Source organism: Chinchilla lanigera, unplaced genomic scaffold (genome assembly GCF_000276665.1).
Source record: "Chinchilla lanigera isolate Chin_1 unplaced genomic scaffold, ChiLan1.0 scaffold00033, whole genome shotgun sequence".
Taxonomy (NCBI): domain Eukaryota; kingdom Metazoa; phylum Chordata; class Mammalia; order Rodentia; family Chinchillidae; genus Chinchilla; species Chinchilla lanigera.
The window spans coordinates 1,151,149-1,167,050 of record NW_004955434.1 but is presented as its reverse complement, the minus strand read 5'-3'; positions in this window follow the sequence as shown (position 1 = coordinate 1,167,050).

Below are 15,902 nucleotides of genomic sequence, written 5' to 3'. Positions count from 1 at the left end.
TGGAGCTTAAATTTAATGTTAACCTTTAGCAAATGAGGTGAAGATATCAGAACCAATGTGAATGTATAGAGAGGAAGGGGTCAACAAGCTCAGAAGAGAAGGCAGGATTTATTGTATGAAACCAAAGAAGCCACCTGATGACTAGGTTTTCCCAGAGGTGACTGGCAGTGTGTTGGGGGGGGGATACTAGAATCATTGAAAGCTCAGCTGATCATAAGCTATCAAGTGACTATGACAAATGGCCGTAAATCAAATGCCTTGGACTTGGCATGTTACAACAACTGAATCACAAGAAAGTGTCATGTGTATAATGAAAATGATTCACAGGACCAGCCTCAAGCAGGTCTGGAGGGCGTATCAAACTTGGGGCACTGGTGTCTCTTCCTCAACTCATGCACAGGGCATCACAGTAGCTTCTGGATGGTCTAATTGTGGAAGAGGAAACTCTTGGCTCTCATTCATAGGAGTTTTATTTGGTGTACTGGATTAAGAAAATGGACAGATGGCAAATTATATGCAGCCTCATTCAGTATTGAACCTCAAGGACCAAGTGAGGAGAAATCTTCTCAGTGGGTATCCTGCAATCAATATACCTGATTGCTGACTTTGTATGGGAAAAGTAGCTAGAGATATGGATATACATAGGCTTTCAGGCTGGGGAGGATGGTTTGGGTATTTGGTCAGAAGTGTGAAACTAGCAATATTAGAAGACTAGATTGCTATGGTCTTAATATTTGTGCCCCCTAAATCATCTTTTGAAACTTAACCCCCAAAGCAGTGTATTAGAAGGTGGGACCTTTGGGAGGTAGTTAGGTCATGGAGGACTTGCCTTATAAAAGAGATCACTGAGAATTAACTAGCTTCTCTCACTGCATAGGGACACAGTGAGAAATGACCAAATCTGCTGGCACCTTGACCTTGGCTTCTCCAGCCTCTAGAACTATAAGAAATAAATTTCTATAGTTTGCAAGGCATTTGATCTATGGCCATTTGTCATGGCAGCCTGAATGGACTAGACAGGAAGGACCTACAGAAATAGGCACATGCTACTGAGATGAAGCATTTGACAGAGGAGATATTCGACAACCAGGAGGATAGTGGTCTTACCCAGAGAATATCAGCCCAGTGAATATCAGTGACTCTTCCTGACCACTCAAAGCTTAATCTGTGTGCCCAGGGATGGGGAAAGTATGCTGGTGGGGATCAAGGTTCTGCATTCGCCCAGCCGAAGGGGCTGCGTCTCTCCAAGGCCAACCTCCCAGCTGTGCTGGTGGTGAATGTTCATGATGTTAGACTCAGGAACAATGCTGAGCCTCCAGTGTGTGTTACATTATGCTACTTGCTTGATGGCAATTAGATCATAAACCAGTTATTGTATGTGAGTGGAAAAGATGCATACTTACAGGATTAAGCATAAAGGGATCTATAAACTTTTAGGGGGTATTTTTGGCTCATAATTAATTGCTGGCAAAACATTTGGCATTTTTTCTCTTTAGTAGATGTGAGGCAAGACAGTGACCTTTTATTATTCTCCATAGGAAAGACTTTAAAAGCTTAAAAAAGTTTAAACAGCTTTTCTGTAAATGAAAACACCCACTTCCAACTTTTCTCATATTTTTTTTGCCTATCTAGACCCTCTCCTAATTTTTAGCATCTTTTACCATAAACACATGATGTGCTAAGAGTTTGCCTTAACAAAAAAAATTCCGAACTTGGAGTCATCTCTATTGTAAATATTAGTTAAAGCTACCAAAGACTGAGCTCTCACTGTCTGTTAGTCCCTGGATTGGTGTTTTGCAAAAGTATTTAATTTTTAGAACAGCAATCCAGACTAAATATTATAATCACAATGATGTCAGCCAGAGCTGTGGTCCTCAGTGGCACATATAGAATTCTCCATTTTGTTTCTTGGATTTCAGAGTTATGGAATCCACTAGGCCACGTGAGTTCATTAGGTTATAAGAATCATCTTTCCTCTTTTCTTTTTCTGCCTACATTGTATTCTGTGTTCCACTCTGTCAGATTTCAAACTGTTTCCACGGAACTTGTTACAGGTTTTGATTCATTTACCTGCCGCAGATACCATCTGGCATACATTTGAATAAGCCCAGGCTATTTTCTTTGCATAATTTCGTGTCAGATGCTGGGACCTAAAGACAGTAAGTAGAGCGTCTTGAGTTGGTGTCTCCAAGCGAGATCCTGCAGGCAAGATGGGTGCAGTTACCATTGTGGGCCACCAGATGGCAGAGGTGCACAGCACAGGCAAAAGATGCCCTGAAGGTCTGGCTCCAGTGGCGGAAGGTTGGTTCACAGGTGTTTTCTGCTGGGGGTGGAGGGGGCGGGGGGCGGCATTTATTTAGGCAAATACACAGTTAGTAAATAGAGGGACTAAACTTGTAGTCCTGATTTTGTTTGTTTTTAGCTTCAAGGTCTTGATCACTTCATGCCACAGATCTTAACTAAGTCTGGGGGTTACAGAACGGCAACTTTGCACATGCTAAGTCTCAGTGTATATTCCATTTTTGCAACTACTTGGAACTTCTCTTGACCCTTCACAGATTTCTTTCTCATTTTCTGCCCACTCCATTGAATACACAGCCATCTCTACCCAAGAGTTCCACATCCATGGACTAAAAATATTCAAAAATTGTTGTGTGACTACTGAACATGTCAGACTTTTATTACTTGCCATTATTCCCTAAGCAACACAGAATAACAGCAATTCATAAAGCATTTATGCTGTATTAGATATTTTAAGTAATCTAGAGATGATTTAAAGTATATTGGAGGATTGTGTAGGTTATATGCAAATACCATGTCATTTTGTATAACAGTCTTGGGCATCCTTGGATTTTCATATCTGCAAACTAAGTATCCCAAGAACACCAAGAGACAACTAGAGGACGGAGTCATCAACCCATTTCCTGGCACAAGGTCTCTGAGCCATTCAGAGGCAACATCTTTTAACCAATTTTTGCCTCCTCCTAGGTTGAAGATGATGAAGTCTAGGGACATAGCAGTGGGGGAATGAACTAAGTACAGTTTATTAGAAAGGACAAAGGAAAGCTCTCACTTAGCAAGACGGGCTCAGAGGGAGGGCAGCAAGGAGGTGCCTGAGTTTAGGGCTTTATTGAGCTAGTAAGCTACCCTCTTTCCTTGAAAAGAAGACCTAGCTGGGAAATAATTATCCTTGGAAACCAGGGATCAAAAATGCCAGCCCCCATCAGCCTATCCTTAACTACCTTACAGAGCAGCCACTGAACAGAGGAATACTGATGGTGCTAAGGACACCGCCCAGAGAAGCAGCAGTTCCTCTTCCGGGGTCTGAAGGACGTGATTCAGGGTAAGTCTGTTTCGACCCCTGAAGTAACCCACCTGGCTAAAATCTAAGAGGCAATCCCACCCCAACAATTTGCTGAACGTAGGCATTTATGCAGCGAATTCTAAAATTAGCCCCTGCCCCCAAGCACTGGAGGAGATGCTGAGCAGGGCAAGGCTGGCTCCCAGTGTGTCGGAATGATAAAACAGCCTGAGGAACTCTCCCTTAACTCTGATTTTTGTCCTAACAAACCTTTCTCAGGGGATTTAGGGGATTACTTGCCAGGTATTGGCACTATGAAATTTAGGGCAGGGGCCAGGCACCAGGGATATCAAGGAGTAGGGGAGCACAGAATGTAGGCTAGGATCCTAACCTCTTGGTTCAATAAATCTATCAGGACATCTGAAGAAGAGGGAGTCTGCCATACTAGTGGAGAGAGAAAGGCCCAGACCTCTGGCTTGGCCCTTAGTGGAGGCTTATGAAAGGGCTCTGATGGAGGAGTCTCAGGTCACCCTGGGCAGGGCGTAGCTGGAGGGCACTGAGAGAGTTTACCTCTCACTTCTTGGAGGAGGTCAGGCTGGATGCAGTAAGCAAGTGGAGGTTTCTCTGCTGAATACCCAGTGGGTTGTTGGGACCTGGCTTCCACCAGAGGATCTTTGGGCACTCACCCAGTAGCAGCCCTGGCCTGAGTGTCACTGTTGTCAGCTTGGCTTTTAACAATTCCTTGCATCCAGGGATCTGCCTCGGAAAGGATCCATCTCCCTGCCTGGCCAACATTCCCATGCTCCTGGGGTGTCGGTGAGGGATTAACCAGAAGGCTGCTGGGGAACCTGTCTCCTGCTTTGAGAGTGGCACTGCTCTAGTAGTGTTTATCTGGTGGCCGAACTTGCACTATATTTGAGACTGTAAAAAGGATAGAGAAAGAAAATGAGGTCCAGCTGTGACTGCCACATTTACCTCTCCATAGAGAAGTGTGTTCCACATTGGGCACCAAAGATGTAACCAATTTTCTTCTCCCTCTGGGTTTTTGTCCTAAAGATGACAAAATATAAAGTCTAGGGACACGGTAGTGGGGAATGAACTGAATACAGTTTATTAGAAAGAACAAAGAAAATCACGTGCTAACCGAGAGGGGCTCCAAAGGAGGACACTGAGGAAACACCCAAGCGTAGGGGTTTATATGCAGTCTCTAGAGAGTACAAAAATGAGACAATAAACCAGTGTGGTTGCTGCAAGGGTGAGCAAATGAATGAGACTGGACGCTGCGTTAGTGCATTTCGTCGTCCACTGCATCCTTCTGAGGTCCTATACTGGTGTCTTCAGCCTCTTCACTCTTCACACTGACCTCAGTTTTTGCACTTGTATGCTGGATGCCTGAACCTGTCTGTAGTCAGGACATCCCTGGGGGTCCTCACACCCCCATGCACAAGTGCCTGGTGTCATTCAGATAGGTACTAACATTCACAAGTTGGACTCTATTCCAACCGTCTGTCCCTAGAAACCACCTCGGTTTCTTTGGCAGATTCTGTAACGGCTCATTGGCAATCTCTTCCAGGCTCTGTTTAGTGGCCCTCTCTAGTGGACAGGCCACAGCAGTCCTTCTACCTCTAAATTTTGTGGAACACCAGCACTCAGCCCTAAGCCCTCATTTCACGTTATCCCTTAAGTAGTATCATTTCAGTTCAAAGGCATTTCATAGCGTAGACTTGCTGATGAATCTTTCTCTCTCCTGCCGGGTCTCTCCTGTGAACTTTGAGTCTGTTCTCTGTCTCATATTAGCTGCCTTTAACCGGGTGTGTAATCAGTGGCTCACGCTTACTAAAGAGAGCGTAGAGGTCTCTGATGCCTCCACGGCCCACCTTGTACGTGGTAAAAGATTATTCCTCCATCCTTCTCAGGTTTCTGTTCAGAGGCCTTTCTTTTCCCACCCTGTGTAAATCAGAGCACCCACCATCACTTTATCTTACTCAGTTTTATCTTTGTAGCATTTACTTCCAGGAATGAGGTCATATATTGTCTGTTTTCTTCCAGTGTAATGGAAGATCTCTAAGCAAAGAGCTTGTGCACTGCTATATTCGTTACCTAGAAAGGTTCCTGCACACAGTAAGTGCAAGAAATTGTTCTTATTCTTAGATGCCCACTTCTGCCACTTTCTTAACACAAGGCACGGCTGCCTCTCACGTGCTTCCTTTCCTACAAAAGCTGAAATGTCCTCCTTGCCTGCAGTTTCAATCATTTTCTTTTTAAAATTTTTTTTTATTTTAAAAAGAAAAAAACCCCCAAATTTCAAAACAAGATAATAGGAGGGCAACAATGGTTAATACATTGCATATTGTTATCTTTAAATTAGTTAGAGTGCAAGATATAGGCATTTAATTGTCCAGATAATATTAGCATAAACATTTCTTTTCAATGAACTAAGAGAATTAGTAGTGTAACTATCTTAACTATCTTGTAAACACATATTTTTTTGCTTTTCCCTTCCTTCTTTTCTCCTTTCCACCACTCCAGTTTCTCTTTTCTTTTGAATAGTTTCTTCCCATTTTAGACTATCTAGTGTACATTTTGAATTTTACTCTTTCAGCTTCTCACACTAGGGAGACAATGTGATGTTTGCACATGTGCATCTGGTTTATTTCACTGATGAGTATGGTCTCAAGTTATATCCATTTAATATAAAAGTCTCCAGTTTATTCTTCTTTATGGCTGAGTAGTACTCTCTTGTATAAAAAGACCACATCTTTTTTTATTTATTCCTCAGTTGATGGGCATTTGGGTTGTTTTGAAGATCTAGATATTACAAATTGTACTGCTAGAAACATGGGTGCACATACATTGCTGTGGTATGATGTTTTTAATTCTTCTGGGAAGACACCCAGCAGAGAAATAGCTGGGTCAAATGGGACTTTCAATCCTAGGTTTTTGGGGGAACTTTCACGTTGATTTTCACAATGGTTGCACCAGTCTACACTCCCACCCACAGTGGAGAAGGATTCTTTTCTCCCCACTGCCCCTCCCTCATTGCTATTGGTTGATTTCTTGCTGTTAGCCATTCTTTCTGGGGGTGAGATGGAATCTCAGTGTTCTTTTAATTTGCATCTCTTGAATGATCAATGATGTTGAATATTTTCTCATCTCTTTATTTGTTGTTTGTATTTCTTCATCTGAGAAGTGTGTCTTCATCTCAGATGGCCTAAGTAATGGCCTCAGATGGCCATTTTTTAAATTGGGTCTTTAAATTTTGGAGGTTTGTTTTTTGAGTTCTTTATATGTTCTTGATAGTAATCTTTTGTGTGGGTAACAGCTGGCAAACATTTTTCTCAACATTGTGGGTTGTCTCTTTACTCCGTTGGTGGTTTGTCTTGCTGCACAAAAGCTTTTTAATAAGATGAGATCCCAGTTGTTGATTCTTTGTGATAGTTGCTGTGTGATTAGAGTTTATTCATCAAGTCTTTGTCTATACCAATGTCTTCAAGAATTTTACCTATTCTATCTTCCAGCAGATTTAATATTTCTGCTTTAATATTTAGATATTTGATCCATTTTGAAATTAGTTTAGTACATGGTGAAAGACATGGGTCCAATTTTAATCTCTGACATGTGCAGAGCCAGTTTTTCTAGCACCATTTATGAAAGAGACTATCTTTCTCCCAGTGTATGTCTTTGGCACCTTTGTCAAAAATAAGATGGCTGAGTATGTCTGGAGTTGTTTCTGCATCTTCTAATCTGTTCCACTGATCTTTCGGTCTCTTTTTTTTTTTGCCAGTACCATTCTGTTTTTATCACAGTAGCTTTATAGTATAATTTCAAGTCTGGGGTTGTGATGCCTCCTGCCTTGCCTTGTTGCCCAGAATTGCCTCTGCTAGTCTATGTCTTCAATCATTTTCCAAACTGGACCACCATGAGCTTTCTAGAACAAGAATCTATTAAATTACTGCTCTTCTTAGACATCCCTGGAAGGGTCTGTGTTAGTCAGGACCTTTGATCTCAAGCAACAGAAACCCACACTGCCCAGGTGAACATGGATGCTGGAGCACAAGATTCTAAGGAAGGACTGAGTAGCGAAAATGTGAGCAGAGCCGGAAGGCAGTCAGACCTCAGGAACAAAGGGGAAATAAGGTACTAAGGTGCTGCCGAGGTTTGCTGCTCCCTCCCCACTGATATTTTTCTCTGTTACTGACTTCATTCTCTTTCACTCCACCTGATATATTCCCCATATGGCTCACCGGTTCTACGGCTTCCATCCTGTCATGCAGATGACTAATGACTCCCTCTCTTTAATTCAAATTCAGTTTAAAAATTCCAGGTAAGAATTCCAGTTGGGTTGTCTGTGTTATTAATCCAGAAATACCCAACCATGTGCAGAGTTGGAGTAAGAGACACATCTTTGTGGAGTCCTTTGGTTGGAGTGAGTGAGGCTAGGTTTCCAAAAGAGCGCAGTGCTGCCAGAAAAAGGCGGGGGGCGCTAGAGAGACAGCAGAGCAGCTGTCACTACTTACAGATAAAATCACATTCCTCCACAAGCTTTAAGATCCTCCCCTGTCTGGCCCTGCCTGCTCTCTCCACTCAGTGTGAGTCTTGATGTCTCAGACTGAACATCAGGTACATGAAATTTCTCTCATGCTTCACAGGCCCCGACATATGTGATCACTGCTTAGGATTTATGTTAGTCTGGGTTCTCCAGAGAAATGGAACCAATAGGATGTGTCCAGGTGTTTCTTGATTTACTGTGGATTACCTTCTGTTAAATCCATTATAGGCTGAAAATATCCTAAGTCAAATGAATTTGGTATGTCCAACTTACTGGCTATCACAGGTTGACCTAGCCCACCTCAAATACACTCGGAGCACTTATATTAGTGTACAGTTGGGTAAAATCATCTAACACAAAGCCTATTTAATAAAATTGTTAAGTATGCCATCTAATTTATTGAAAGTGAAAAGTAGAATGATCATAAAGGTATACTTTCACAGCTTAGTGAAGTTGAAAAATTGTAAGCCAAGACATTGTAAGTCAGGGATCATCTGTATATGTTGAGAGACATTTATTTTAAAGAATCAAGTTAGGAAAGTTTTGAGAATCAGTGAAGAGCTGTAGTTTGGGTCTGAAGGCTGTCTGGTAGCAGAATTCCTACATTCTTAGTTTTTTTCCTACTAAGCCTTCAAATGATTTGATGAGGCTTCCTCATATTATGATGGGTAATTTGCTTGACTTGAGGCCTATTGATTTAAGTGTTCATCTCATCTAAAAGCATACCTTCATAAAAGCATCTGTGATAATGTATAATACTGCATTATCTTACCAGATACCTGAATACTGTCGTCTAAAGAAGTTGACACACAAAATTAATCATCACAGAATCTTTTCTGTCCAAAACTTTCAGACTATTTCCTATCATTCAGATATTGGTTTAGACACCACTTCCTTTGAGAGTCTCTTCTGACCACGTGTGGTAGATGCCTACCCCTTTGAATCCCGCATATTGCCTTGTATGTATTCATAGCGCAGATTTCATTACAAATGCAAATTCTTGTGGTCTCTTCCCCCTCAAGAAACATGCATAACCATCTACATTAACATTTTTCTTGAGGGGAAAGAGACCACAAGAATCAGTGCCTGACACATAAGAATTGCCCAATAAGCATTTGTTAACTTAGTGAATCCAGTGTGCTTTAGATTTCTATCATTATTGCCTACGTTTTCTTTCTATATCTTTTGTTCCCATCATAAATGCTATAAGTGGACTAATTAGCTTTTGCCCCAGGGCTCTGAAGTTTACAGTGTGTCTGGTTCTAAAATTATTATTCAATTAGCTCAACATCACATTCTTATGGGTTACAGATAGTTTGTCTGTAATCATATGCGTGGGCTTGATTGTCTAATGTTATTGAGAGGTAACAATCATTCAGAGGTGGGTTGTGGTGGGACATAGGCCGGGGGCCACCACCCTCAGAAGGGATTGCTGGCCTTCTTTTTTTTTTTTTTTTTTTTTTTTTGGTTTTTCTCCGGTACCGGGAACCGAACTCATGACCTTGCACTTGCCAGGCACGCGCTTTTGCTGCTGAGCTAAATCCCCAGCCCCGGATTGCTGGCCTTCTTGAAGAAGTGAATTAGTTCTCACAGGACTGGATTCGTGACCACAAGAGCCAATAATTATGAAGTGAGGTTACCCTATGTGCTTGGCATGTGCCTGCGCTACTGCCGTGTGATGTCATCTTCCATGCCGTGGTGTAGCTGAAGCTCTCACCAAGAGTGGTCACCTCATCTTGAACTTTCAGCCTCCAAAACTGGGAGCTAAATAAATTTTTCTCTTAATAGATTATCCAGTCTTAGGCAGTTTGTTATAGCAACACAAAATGAACTAAAATATACATGCAACACTGCTAAGTTTAACACCTATTTAGCAAGAATAGTTAAAATAGGAAGAGACCAGATGGAAGGTATTATTCATAGCACCCGTATGTGAGCCAGAACACAAATTACCACATAGTACAAAGTTGACTTGAGGGCATGTTTTATGCTGGGCCTGGCACTAGTTCCACTTCTGCCTGGGTGTTCCGTTGTATATAATAGTTTCTTTCTTTTCCTTTCTGTTCCTCTCCTTTCTTCTCCTTTCCTTTCTTCCTCCCTTCCTCCCTCTGTCCCTCTCTTCCTCCTTCCCTTCCTTCCTTCCTTCCTTCCTTCCTTCCTTCCTTCCTTCCTTCCTGCCTTCCTGCCTTCCTGCCTTCCTTCCTCCCTTCTTTCTTCCCTTCCATCCTTCTTTCTTTCTTCCTTGTGCTCAAAATTGAACCCAGAGTTTTGTACAAACACTGGACAAACACTCTACCATTGCTACATGCTTTTAAATTTTTAAATTTTGAGACAGAGTTTTGCTAAGTTGCCTAGGCAGGCCCAAAGCTTGAGATCCTCTTGCCTCTGCCTCCTGAGTAACTGGGATTATAGGCATACACCACTGTGTCCTGCTCGGCACAGCAGTTCTGGATGGCAGGACTATTCATGTTGTGTAGTATGTACGGTGATGAGAAGCTAGGAAATACACTTCTACGAAGAAGTTATGGTCAGGATAGAGTATGAACCTGCCTTGCTGTCCACAGAAGGGTCAGTCATCAGCCTCCCATTTCTATTTCTTTACTCCTGGGTTTCCTTCGAGAGCCCTGAGTCTCATTTCTCAGGGAACAGAAGAGCAGCATCCCAGAGGCTTGGGTTCTTGTCCAGCGGGGTGGATCTGTGAAGATAGATGGCACGTCTCTGGCACATCTCGCCCTGTCCCTTGTCCTCGTCAGTACAGTAGGAGAGACAGCAATGACTGTCTCAGGTATAAAAAGCACACTTAACAAGTTTCAAAAATCTTGTAATCAAATGCCAATAGGCAGAATGCTGTACCCCTCTTTTGCTTAGAGCGTCATTTCAGTCTCAACCCTGCTACTTTCTTCAGATGTCACCAATTTACCAACCGTGGAGACTTTTCTTTAAAATGAGTTAGAAGACACGAAGTACTGAAGTTGCTATTTCAGCTACAGAAAAAATGTAATCGAGCAGAAAGCCAGCCTGGTAGTCAGAGGAGCAAAGACGATCCTAGTATTCGCCAGTCCTTCAGCTTGATGTCTTATAAATAGACTGCACGGAAGCTACTCTGGTAGCACTTTCTCTTTAGGTGTGAAGATTTGAAAAGAATAAACTTGCTAGCTGAAGAAATCCTGAATGGATAGGGGCGTGAGGGGTAGGTGTCAGCTGGGAAGATGTGACTGCAAGTCTGTACCATCTGCGCGTTTCAAGGGAAATTGTAACTGAGAAATTGGAGGAGGAGAGGAAGACGATGGGACACCAAGGTGCCTCTCTTTTTTTTTTTTTTTTTTTGGTTTTTTGGTTTTTCTCCGGTACCGGGAACCGATCTCACGACCTTGCGCTTGCGAGGCAGGCGCTTCTGCCGCTGAGCTAAATCCCCAGCCCCGAAGGTGCCTCTCTTGAAACCAGGCCCTATCTATGCGACTCAAGCAGTGCATGTGTCAAGCGGGGGAGGGGAAATGCCACATATCCACTGCACAACCAGTGTGTTCATTTCCTGTGGCTGCTCTCACAAATTACCACACGTACAGCAAGATTTTGTCTCCCAGTTATGGAGGTAGAAAGTCCAAAATGTGGCTGCGGGGCTGCGTTCTTCTGGGGGCTCTGTGTTCTTCTGTTTTTGCTTTCTCTGGTTTGTGACCCTCTTCCTGCCACTTTGGAGCCAGCATGCAGACATCTTGAGACCTGTGGAACCATTAACTGTCCAGCCAGGGCTACCTTGGGGGCTGCGGGCAGCACCAGGTCTTCCTTTTAATCTAAGTGAACAACAACAAAGGTATAATCATTCTGGAGTTGATTTGTGCCTAGATGTCCCGACAAAGCCTCATACAGTCTTAGACGGGACTTTTTCCGAGGTGGCTGAATCGAGTGTGTGATGCTGACATTAAGGGTGTGTGATTACTAAATCGGTCCATTGATTGGTTTGGCACGACCAAATCCCAGCAGTCTAGATACAATATAAAAGGTGCAGAAAGATACTGTTACGGTCCCTTATTGCTGTTGCTGTCTTCTGCCTGCCATGAATTGTTCTCCCCTGTAAAGCCACCGTGCCTTGGAGCCAGCTGATTATGGACTAAAACCTCTACAAACTGTGAGCCAAATAGACCTCTCCCCTTTAACTTTGGGTGTTGGGTGTTTTGTCTCAGCAAGTAGGAAAGTAACTAAGACATCGTCTTGAGTTGTAAAATGTGAAAACCTGAGGGGAGCTGAGAGTCTGTGTGATCCTGTCCTCTTTATCTGAGAACAGGCTATAGAGAGGCCAACCTGATGTGTCAAGGGGAGCGACTATTTAGTGACACAAGAAATGAACACCTGCTTCCTGATTCTCTTCTTACAATGTCCCCTGGATCGTGAATTGTGCTGAAGAAACCCTCAGGCCTGTGATCAAGTCACTGACTATATACTCTTGTCATTTCCCTCATAATATTGTGCTAAAAATAAAAAAAAAAGCGAAAAACTGAATCGCTGTGAAGTTTGCTGATCTAATGATTATTTACCAATGTCACTTATGCAGAATAGGGGTAACTGGATTTAAATATCATACTGAAGGAATTTTTTTCTTAGGCCCAGACATATAACTTAAGGAATAGAGCTAAAATCAGTATGGAGGATAAAGCCCTGTTTTCTTGGGCTCTTAAAAAACGTTTGCTTTCCATCAAAGTTTATAGAAAAGTGTGTGTTGAAGCCCTCGTGTCAAGTGCTGTCCTAACTCCCAATAAAAGACAATCAAACGTTTCATTTACCCTATTTAATTTTGAAATTTTTGAGCTCCTGGAAATACAGAGAAACACAACTTTAAGTTTAAAACACAATAGCCTTTCGATAGCAAAAGTAAGGCACTGAGTTGGAATAATAGAATATATCACATATCAAAAAATGTGAAATGTAGTTTAAAATATAGCCACACCCCTTTTAAATTCTTTGTGGATGACAACCTGTTCCCCCACATAACTAGGATTGCTTAATTTGCCAACATTAAACAAAGCCCTCAGGCACGGTTAAAGTGTGCATATGTGGGATCTGGACAAATCCTGATGCCAATGGATGAAATAAATGCCACCCTTCACCCTGTCTGTTTGCTATTAGTTACACTTAGTTGCCATCGGCCTGGTTTACTGATTCACGGCTTATTTTCTTTCCTATGGTATGGGTTAAGTCAATTTTTCCCATGCCATAAATCCCTCCACGGCGACAAGGCAGTCTATTTTGGAAGCTGAATGAACTTTCTCAGACCACTTGGTATCTTGTGATCGAATTCATTTATAAATGTATTTTGCAGGATGAGAATATTTAGAGAAATAAACTAATTAGAAACAGTGGGCTTAGTTTGCCTTGGAAACTCATTTTCACTTGTCTGTAGCCTTTAATTTGCCTGTGGCAGGAAATGGAATTAAGTAGAAGGAAGAGAGGAGAGAGACAGTGTTGAAAGAGTTGACTCTGAGTTGGAGTCGGGTGCTTTGAATGCCAAAGTCACTTTCAGATAGCAGCTCCATGACTTGGAAAAGGTTGAGGTTTTTGAAGAGGACTGACTGGCAGTAGCTGTCATCTTGTGAGAAACGGGTCAAGCTTTGAGACTGACCAGCGTGAATATGGGCCACTTCTTCAGAAATTACACAGAGGTTGACGGCAGCAGATGGTAGAGTGAGATTCATAAATGCTTATATATTTATGCTTGAAACACTCTGATACATCCTCTGTGCAGCCTTTAATTGTATACCATCGAATGCCACCTGCAAGAAAAAAAACTCAGAGATAGGGTAAAGTCTTGGGAGGTACAACCTATCCGGCCTCAGATGCTTCACTGAACTGTTTTTTCTTAAGACAAAGAAAAAACATATCAAAACCTCTAGGCTTATCAAATCTAGAGTTTCTACCTCTAAGAGTGGCTCATTTCATCATTTTGCCTCTAAGAACTACCACTTTAGTTGAAATACACAGGTTTTGAAATTATAAAACAAAATAGCTTTCCATTTTAGATTAAGGAATGCCATGTGATTGCCATTGACTATGTAGAAATTTCTGTAGTGTTCGTAGCTTTTTGGAAGCTCCCTGAGTATCGTTTGTTAACTTCACTCAGGTCAGAAGTTATTCTGTGGGCCAAAGCCATAGAAGAATCAGGGGGATAAGTAAGTGCTTCTCAGAAATGGGGGCTTATCCATGATCCCATTTATTTTTTCCTTGGTTTAAGAAGTATCTTCACTGTAGAAAATATAAATAAACATGCATAAAAGTGTAAGCAAACAAAGTAAATGACATGCCTTCCCCGAATTCTGCCACCCCGAGCTTCAGGTAAATGGAGGACAAAAGGAGCAGTTCCCCTATAGCTGCAAATGAGAAACAATGGTTTTTCAAATGGAGATGCTTTTGCTCCCCCAACTCCAGGACATTAGATAGGCCCAGAAACATTTTTATTAGCACAACTGGATGGGGCAGTAAAATAGGTACAAGAGGTGCTCTGAGCACCCCAGAAGTAGGTATACTGTAGGTTGATACATCTTACAATACAAGAGACTCTTGTGTTAGCTTTCCTTCACGAAGACAGAATACCTAAGATAACTGATTTAAAAAGATAAAAAGTATATTTTGGCTGATAGTTGCAGAAGCTTCAGTCCATGGTCCATTGGCTCATTGCATTTAGGCCTGTGGTGAGAGAACACAGCAAAGGAAGCCACTTGCTTCATAGTAGCCAGGAAACGAGAGGAGTGGCGGTGGGGTGCAGCCTAGGGCATGCAGCCAGCGACCTAACTTCCCCCACCGGGCCCACCTCCTGAAGGTTCCACTGCCTCCCAGCAGTGTGTGGGAACCAAGCCTTCGACACGCCTGGACATTTCAGACATTCAAGGTCCAAATAATAGCAACTGCTCTCCATAATAAAGAATTAGTGTAATGCCCCAAGTGTCAATAATGCCCAAGTTGAGAAAGTCTATTGAAAAAACCATTTAAAATATAAATTTCACTTTTTCATTGTGAAATGGCAAAATTTCCAAGTTAGGAAACTCTTCTTCCTATAATACTGTAGTCATTCATTCCAGGTCATTGATCATCAGGAAGTATTGTTAATATTTTGCTGTGTAAGCTTCTAGGCTTTTTTCTAGCCGTAGAACCCTTTGATTATTGTGATGTCCGTCTGATTAGATGTCTTTCTGTGCTCATTCAGGAATAGGAGGCAACATCTGAGAGCCAATGATATAGAGCTACAAGGGGCCTTGGACTCAATAAAGAAGGGACATAGAGCTCAGAGAAGGGAGGTTGTTAAACAGAGCTCAGGAATCTTCTTAATAACAAAGCCTTTGAAGTGACCCCAGATTCTCCTTCCTTTCCCCAACTAACTTTAATTCCCTTTCAATTTTGTTCTCTACTTCTAATTCCATGGAGAAATTTAGAGTTCTGCTTTGTTGATTTCTATGCATATGTGATATTGCTTCTTGGCCTTTTGGCCAAGTGTATTCATATGTGATAAACTGTACAATTTTGCAATTGTCTTTTTTCTCAATGTGAATGTTAATTATGTCACCTTGACTGAATTAATAAATGCTTAGAGATCAATAAAGCATAGTTCTGGATGTGTCTGTGGCAAGTTTCCAAAGACGACCGTCATACAGGCCAGTAAACTGAAGGAAGGTGATCCATCCTGGCTGTGGACAGCACCAAATAATATGCTTGTAGCCTGGATGGAACAATAAAAGGGAAAGAAGGAAAATTGGTTCCTTTTGGAAGAGCTCCAGACTGCTTGACCAGGTGTGTCTTTTATTGCTGCTGCCTTTAGACATTGGTTTCCTCAGTCTTCCAGTGTGGAATCATACCAACAACTCTCCAGTGGGCCTCCAGGCTTTCGACCTTGAACTGGTGCTGCTCCCTGGCTCCACTTCCCTACTGCCATGAACTAAGCAGCTATTTTCCACCACACCCTTCCATCTTGATGTTCCTGCCTTAGAGCATGCTATGCACTGAATCCCCTGAAATTGTGAGCTGAATTAAACTCCTCTCTTTTCACAGTGGGAGTGTTGGATATTGTGT